Raw genomic sequence first — 8363 nt, forward strand, 5'->3', positions numbered from 1 at the left:
AAACAGTATGTGTACTACTGTTTCATGAGAAACTATTTGTTCTGTAAGCCTTCACCTGAAGTACAATAAAAATAATAATAATAATAATAAAAATATGGATTTATTGCTCTCAAAGTGCCAGTTTCAGATGTAAGAATGATGGTGCAGAAAGCCAGAGAAGCAGCTATCTTTAATGATTTTTTTGAGCCTCTCTAGCAGCCTAGGACTGTATATCTCTAGGCTTCTATTTTCTTAGACAAGTCCCTCATTCATTTAAACCATTGTTTACAGGTTTTCCGTTCCCTGCAAACCTGACTGATACCATTAAAAAAAAAAATACAGCCATCATTGAGTCAATTCCTACTCATAGAGACCCCTTGTGTGCCAGAGTAGAACTGTGCTCCATAAGGTTTTCAATGGCTGTGATCTTTCAGATGTATATTGCCAGGACTTTCTTCCAATGCACCTCTGGGTGAATTCAAACCACTAACCTTTTGGTTAGTAATTATTTAACAGTTTGTGCCACTCAGGGACAATGGCTAACATACTAATGCTACTATGGATTAAGAGTCTCTGGGTGGTGCAAACTATTAACGTGCTCAGCTGCTAACCTGAAGGTTGGTGGTTCGAGTCCATCCAGAGGTGCCTCAGAAGGAAGGCCTGGTGCTCTACTTCCAAAAAATTAGCCACTGAAAACCCTGTGAAGCACAGATCTACTCTGACATAGATAACGTCACCATGAGTTGGAATTGACTCAATGGCAACTGGTATACTATGTATCAGGCACTGTTCTGGGTGATAAACATGCATTCACTCATTTAAGATGAAATTAATCCAATGGTAATGACCTTCTGGAAGCAGATTGCTAGGGCTATCTTCCGAGGTGCCTATGGGTAGGTCTGAACCAATAAACATTAGCTATTTTACTGACATTTCTTCACTCTTCCACTGATAACAAGGAGAAGCTAACTCTTCCTTGTTAAGCCAGTCACATTATGGTTGCATTCATTAGAACACAGAGTCTTTATATTGATTTCCTCTACTCTCGTTTTCTCTCGTTTTCATAAAAAAACACACCCAATGTAGTGAGATTTGGGCAGTTAACACTGAAGTATTTGTTGATTTTGTATTAAAGTAACTTGCCTAACTTAGGTAAGTAGCTGACATTTTATGAATAGCCTAAGAGGCATCCCACAAATTTGAAAAGAGCAGAGCTAATATGATTAATTTGGTATATTTTAATTGCATTGTATATTATGGTAAGGAGTCTTGGTGGCAAAAATGGTTAAGCACTTAGCTGCTAATCGAAAGGTTGCTGGTTTGAACCTACCCAGTGCCTCCACAGGAGAAAGACCTAGTGATCTGCTTCCACAAAAATTATAGCCAAGAAAATGGCCAAAAATTAACTCTTAAGCAAAGATGAGAAGATAAGGGGTCAGGGAAATTGTTCAACTGGAACAGAATAAATGAGAATGATGACACATTGTGAAAAACGTGATCAATATCACTGAACAGTTGGTGTAGAAATTGTTAAATGAGAGCCTAATTTGTTGTGTAAACTTTCACCTTAAACACAATAAAATATTATTTAAAAAAAAAAAAAGATTACAGCCAAGAAAACTCTTTGGGGAAGTTCTGCTGTCACATGGGCTTGCTATCATCAGTTGGAATTGACTTGACGGCACCTAACAACAACATTCTCAGAGTAGTTAGTGCTAAAGAATTTGCCAACTGTAATTAAATTTACAGGTTAATTTCTTCATGTTTACCTCTTAGCCAGTGAAGAAAATATAGATAAGAACTGTTTGGATGCAATTTATGTAGGGAAAGAGAAGGGACAATTATGCCATATTTGGCAAATATACATTGATGTTGCTTGCCTGTGTATTAACATGTTGTGTGGTGTTTTGGTATCCATAAGCTTTCAAATAGCATTTGTCTTATGCAGTCAGTGTATACAAAGATACTTTTATTAGTCCTGCCATGTTTAGATAGACTAATTGAATTTTGCCAAAATATTTTTTTAATTTGGAATTTTGCCAAAATGTATACATTAGGCCTGACATTGGAAATAGATATGCTGTTTACCATGAAAAAGACCTGTTAACTTTTCTTCATATTAGAAAAGGCCAGCAAAGATTTGATCCTTTACACCCCCATTAGCACAGTGGTTAAGAGCTTGGCTGCTAACCAAAAGGTCAGCAGTTTGAATCTACCGGCCGCTCCTTGGAAACCGTATGGGGCAGTTCTACTCTATCCTAGAGGGCCACTATGAGTTGGAATCAACTTGATGGCAACGGGTTTGGTTTTTGGTTTGGTTTACCCCCATTGGGCCACCATTCGTCTGTCAGTTTGTCGTACTGCAGTGGCTTGTATGTTGCTGTGATGCTGGAAGCTAAGCCACTGGTATTTCAAATACCAGTGGGGTCACTCATGATGGACAGGTTTCAGCGGAGCTTCCAGACTAAGATACTTGGAAAAAGGACCCGGCAAACTACTTCTTAAAAAATTGGCCAGTGAAAACCTTATGGATATCAGCGGAACGTTGTCTGATACAGTGCCAGAAGTTGAGCCCCTCAGGTTGGAAGACACTCAAAATACGACTAGGGAAGAGCTGCCTGCTCAGAGTGGAGTCAACCTTAATGATGCAGATGAAGTCAAGCTTTCGGGATCTTCATTTGCTGATGTGGCATGACTAAAAATGAGAAGAAACAGCTGCAAACATCCATTAATAATCAGAATGTGGAATGTACGAAGTATGAATCTAGGAAAATTGAAAGTTGTGAAAAATGAAATGGAATGCATAAAGATCAATATCCTAGGTATTAGTGAGGTGAAATGGACTGGTATTAGCTATTTTGGATTGGACAATCATATGGTCTACTATGCTGGGAATGACAAATTGAAGAGGACTAGCATCACATCCACTGTCAAAAAGAACATTTCAAGAGCTATCCTGAGGTACAATGCTGTCAGTGATAGGATAATATTCATATGCCTACAAGGAAGACCCTGGTGGCTCAGTGGTTAAGAGCTCAGGCTGCTAACCAAAAGGTCACCAGCTGCTCCCTAAAAACCCTATGGGGCAGTTCTACTCTGACCTATAGAGTCACCATGAGTCAGAACAGGCTCCACGGCAAAGAACACCAGTTAATACAACTATTATTCAAATTTATGCACCAACCACTAAGGCCAAAGATGAAGAAGTTGAAGAATTTTACCAACTTCTGCAGTCTGAAATGGATCAAACACACAATCAAGATGCATTGATAATTACTAGTGATTGGAATGCTAAAGTTGGGAACAAAGAAGAAGGATCGGTAGTTGGAAAATGTGGCCTTGGTGATATAAACAACGCTGGAGATCACATGATAGAATCTTGCAAGATCAGCAACTTATTCATTGGAAAGACCTTTTTTCACAACGTAAATGGTGACTATACCCGTGGACCTCGCCAGATGGAACACACAGGAATCAAAATGACTGCAACTGTGGAAAGAGAAGATGGAGAAGTTCAATACCATCAGTCAGAACAAGGCCAGGGTCCAACTGCTCTTGAATGCAGAGTAGCTAAAGCAAATGGAAGAAAAGATGAAGTAAAAGAGCTGAATAGAAGATTTCAAAGGGTGGCTCAAGGAGACAATATAAAGTATTATAATGAAATGTGCAAAGATCTGGAGTTAGAAAACCAAAAAGAAGAACATCCTTGGCATTTTTCAAGCTAAAAGAACTGAAGAAAAAATTCAAGCCTTGAGTTGCAGTTTTGAAGGATTCTATGGGCAAAATATTGAAAGATGCAGGAAGCATCAGAAGAAGATGGATGGACTACAGAGTCACTGTACTAAAAAGAATTAGTTGATGTTTAACCATTTCAGGAGGTAGCATATGATCAAGAGCCTATGGTATTGAAGGAAGAAGTCCAAGCTGCACTGAAGGCATTGGAAAAAAAAACAAAACAAAAAAACCAAGACTCCAGGAATTGACAGAAAATCAATTGAGATATTTCAACGAACAGATGCAACACTAAAGCACTCACTCGTCTAGGCCAAGAAATTTGGAAGACAGCTACCTTGTCAACCAACTGGAAGAGATCCGTATTTGTGCCCATTCCAAAGAAAGGTGAACCAACAGAATGAGGAAATTATTGAACAATATTGTTAATATCACATGCAAGTGAAATTATGCTGAAGATCATTCAAAAGCTGTTACAGCAGTACATCGACAGGGAACTGCCAGAAATTCAAGCCGGATTCAGAAGAGGACGTGGAACAAGAGATATCATTGCCGATGTCAGATGGATCTTGGCTGAAAGCAGAGAATATCAGAAAAATGTTTACCTGTGTTTTATTGACTATGCAAAGACATTCGACTGTGTGGATCAAAACAAATTATGGATAACACTGCGAAGAATGGGAATTCCAGAACACTTAATTGTGCTCATGAGGAACCTGTACATAGACAAAGAGGCAGTTGTTTGAACAGAACAAGGAGATACTTCGTGGTTTAAAATCAGGAAAGGTGTGCGTCAGGGTTGTATCCTTTCACCATACTTATTCTGTCTGTATGCTGAGCAAATAATCCGAGAAGCTGGACTATATGAATAAGTACAACCCGGCATCAGGTTTGGGGGAAGACTCATTAACAACCTGCGATATGCAGATGACACAACCTTGCTTGCTGAAAGCAAACAGGACTTGACACACTTACTGATGAAGGTTAAAGACTACAGCCTTCGGTATGGATTGCTCCCCAACATAAAACAAAAATCCTCACAACTGGACCAATAAGCAACCTCATGATAAATGGAGAAAAGATTGAAGTTGTCAAGGATTTAATTTTACTTGGATCCACAATCAACACCCATGGAAGCAGCAGTCAAGAAATCAGACGATGTATTGCATTGGGCAAATCTGCTGCAAAATACCTCTTTAAAGTGTAAAAGCAAAGATGTCACTTTGAGGACTAAGGTTTGCCTGACCCAAGCCATAGTATTTTCAACCACCTCACATGCATGCGAAAGCTGGACAATAAATAAGGAGGAACGAAGAAGAACTGATGCATTTGAATTACGGTGTTGGTGAAGAATATTGAATATACCATGGACTGCCAGAAAAATGAACAAATATGTCTAGGAAGAAGTACAGCCAGAATGCTCCTTAGAAGCAAGGATGGCAAAACTTTGCCTCATGTACTTTGGACATGTTATCTGGAGGAACCAGTCCCTGGAGAAGGACATCATGCTTTGTAAAGTAGAGGGTCAGTGAAAAAGAGGAAGACCTCAACAAGATGGACTGACACAGTGGCTACAACAATGGGCTCAAATATAGCAACCTTTCTGAGGATGGTACAGGACCAGGCAGTGTTTCGTTCCGTTGTACATAGGCACCTAACAACAACAGCATCAACCCTCATTGGGACAAAACATGATCTTTCATTTCTTTGACAAATTCAAGGCACAGTCGAGAGGAAAGAAAAAAGGAAAACAAAGCAGGCACAAGAGTAGAAATCAAAAGAAGAGAGAAAGAAGTGTTTGTAAGGGGACTTGTCTGGACTATGATATCCTGTACTATTTTGACTGCAGAATAAATATTTGTAGATATTGATTTCCCAATGCGAAATGACAAAGTACGGCAGAAGAGAGGTGAAGCAAAACTTCTAAACTGGGAATCAAAGCTGGATTTAAAGAAACGGGGACCCATACAAAGATAGAGAAAAATAGCACCTTCTTTTAGAAGAAAATATAAGTGAATGTATTTATGACTTCAGTGTAGGGAAATTTCTTTAAAAACACACACACACATACACACCCCACATAAAGTTCATGAACACAAATCATGATTAAAATGTGAACAATTTTCTGCTAATTTCTGCTTTGACTGTTATAAACCTGTTGCCATTGAGTCGATTCCGACTCACAGTGACCATATAGTACAGAGCAGAACTGACTCAAAGGGTTTCCAAGGAGCAGCTGGCGAATTTGAACTGTGACCTTTTGGTTAGCAGCCATAGCTCTTAACCACTGCGCCACCAGGGCTCCAGGGCTGTTATAGGAGAACAATAATGATTCCTTATACACAATGGATGCTTAAATATTTTTAAAGATGGTACAAAGTTGAGGAATATAATCAAGAATACAGAAGACTTTATCGGTAATCAGTCAAGCATCCTGATCAAATGGTTTTAGCAATCTTCCAACCACTCCTCTAGAAATCTGAATGAATGACGAGGTGGTAAATCACCAATGATATTTATTTCTAACACAATTCAGTTCTGTTCAGTTTCCTAAACACTTTTTGGATGGATATACCAAGATGTGTGCTGTTCCTAGTTTGGTACATTAATGTTGAGAACTATTCACAATATTTAAAATTTTAAGTCATTTTTTTTTTTTTAGCTTCTGAAACTACATTTAGTAGTTTCATTATCGTCTAGATGAAGAAACATCTAGTAATGCTAAATGTCTGACACATAGCGACCCTATAGGACAGAGTAGCACTGCCCCCATAACGTTTCCTAGGCTGTACATTTACCGGAGCAGACTGCCTGGCTGAGTTGGAACAAACTTGACAGCACACAACAAAAATGCTAAATATACATTCTCCTGATAATTCTCATTCAGTACCTGCATTTACTTAGACCTTACTTATTTCCAAGAAGCATTTGAAGAGGCACCTCATTAGGTGCATCCTAAGAGTCCCTCCTTTCCACTAATCTCCCTTTAAGGCCTATAAAATGTTAGGGAGGACTCTCTAGTGCCCCAGCTTTTCACCCACAGTGTTTACTTTCTGTTTTCTGATAATTTCTTCAGTTTCCTTGCTTGTCCCCAATTGGTCCATGAAGCCTTATCATCATGCAAATGCATAGAGTAAAAATCTGCAATTATGATACAAATGTGTAATTAAGTTTAAAGGAGTGTTAGTTATCAGAGACAAATGGATGCAGGATCCTGTACCAGAATTAATCTGCTCAGTATTGACACAGTGAATTGCCCTGAGAAGATTAAACCCCAACTAGAAAAGCAGGCAGAGGAACAGTGAGTGACAGGCCTTTATGGGGGAAGAGGTGTGCCTCCTGGGGGAGAGTTCATCTTCTTACTCAAAAAGACGCCTTCAGGGATCATGTCACTTGAATTCGGTGAATTCAGTGTCATCTTAGCTTGACCAGCTCTGGAAGAACATATTAACCTCTGCTTGTGATTTTCAGAAAACCATTCTAATTTAGCAAGTAATTAAGGGTCACATGCAGGATAAAGAGCTAGATAATCTTGGATTACCTACAGGAAGCTTTGTCTCCAAGGCAACCCCCGATGGAGGGGCTGTTAATGCAAAAGCCAGTCAGTTAATGAGCTGGGAAGAAGAACTGGCTCCAAAACCCGTTAGAACCAGGGAAATGGAAATAACAATTATATTGCTATTGAAGGATTCAGTGATAGAAAATAAATGCTTAAAAAAAAAAAACAGTGGAGGCAAAACATTTAAAGAAAGGATGTCATCATTACTGTTCTGCTAGACCAAGCCTTCCAATCTACAATGAGCCTCTCTTGAGTTGAAGTCATACCCATCTTTACTTATGAATTTTAGCCTAGTCTCCAATGGAATCCTCTGATTACAGTGCTTCCTACGACCGAATTACCACATAGCCTGGTTTTTCCTGAGGAGCAGCCTCAGTTACCATACAAGGCTGGGACAGTGGCCCAAAAGAACTTTCAGAGAAGAGACAAAAGTGGCATTATCCCTCAGAGTCTTCGATATCTCAAGCTGGACTGGAAAATAAGATAAGGTTGCACAGATAAATGCCACAATAGGGTTTTCAACCAGGTTGGTAAAGGTGGAAGAGAAGAGTGCAGATGACCTGATGAGGGAGAGATACTGTAAGATGAGGCAGCCCCACAAGGAAACTTAAGAGAGACAGAGTGGAAAAATTGAAGTGCCCTCACTTCCTCCCTGATGCCTCCTCATTTTTTTAATGGCAAAGTTCAGGTCTCACATTCTCCATGAAGCTTTCTGCAATGATATGAGCCCCTATTCACTCCCCTACTTTTGAACACTGACTGAACCACATTTGACACTTTATTGTATGTTCTCTTTCAGGGCTCATTAGTAGCCTCACATGCCTTAGTTTTTCTCTGTTGACCTGTAAAGTAAGGGACCCTGGTATATCCATACAGTACTCTGCAGACATTTAACGAGCCCTGGTGGCCCAACTGAGGAGCCCTGGTGGAGCACTGGTTAAGCGCTTGGCTACTAACTGAAAGGACAGCTGTTCAAACGCACCAAGCCGCTCCACGAGAGAAAGATGTGGCAGTCTGCTTCCATAAAGATTACACCTGTGGAAACCCTATGGGGCCGTTCTACTTCTGACCTATAGGGTTGCTATGAGTCAGA

The sequence above is a fragment of the Trichechus manatus genome, unplaced genomic scaffold (genome assembly GCF_000243295.1).
Source record: "Trichechus manatus latirostris isolate Lorelei unplaced genomic scaffold, TriManLat1.0 scaffold00063, whole genome shotgun sequence".
Taxonomy (NCBI): Eukaryota; Metazoa; Chordata; class Mammalia; order Sirenia; family Trichechidae; genus Trichechus; species Trichechus manatus.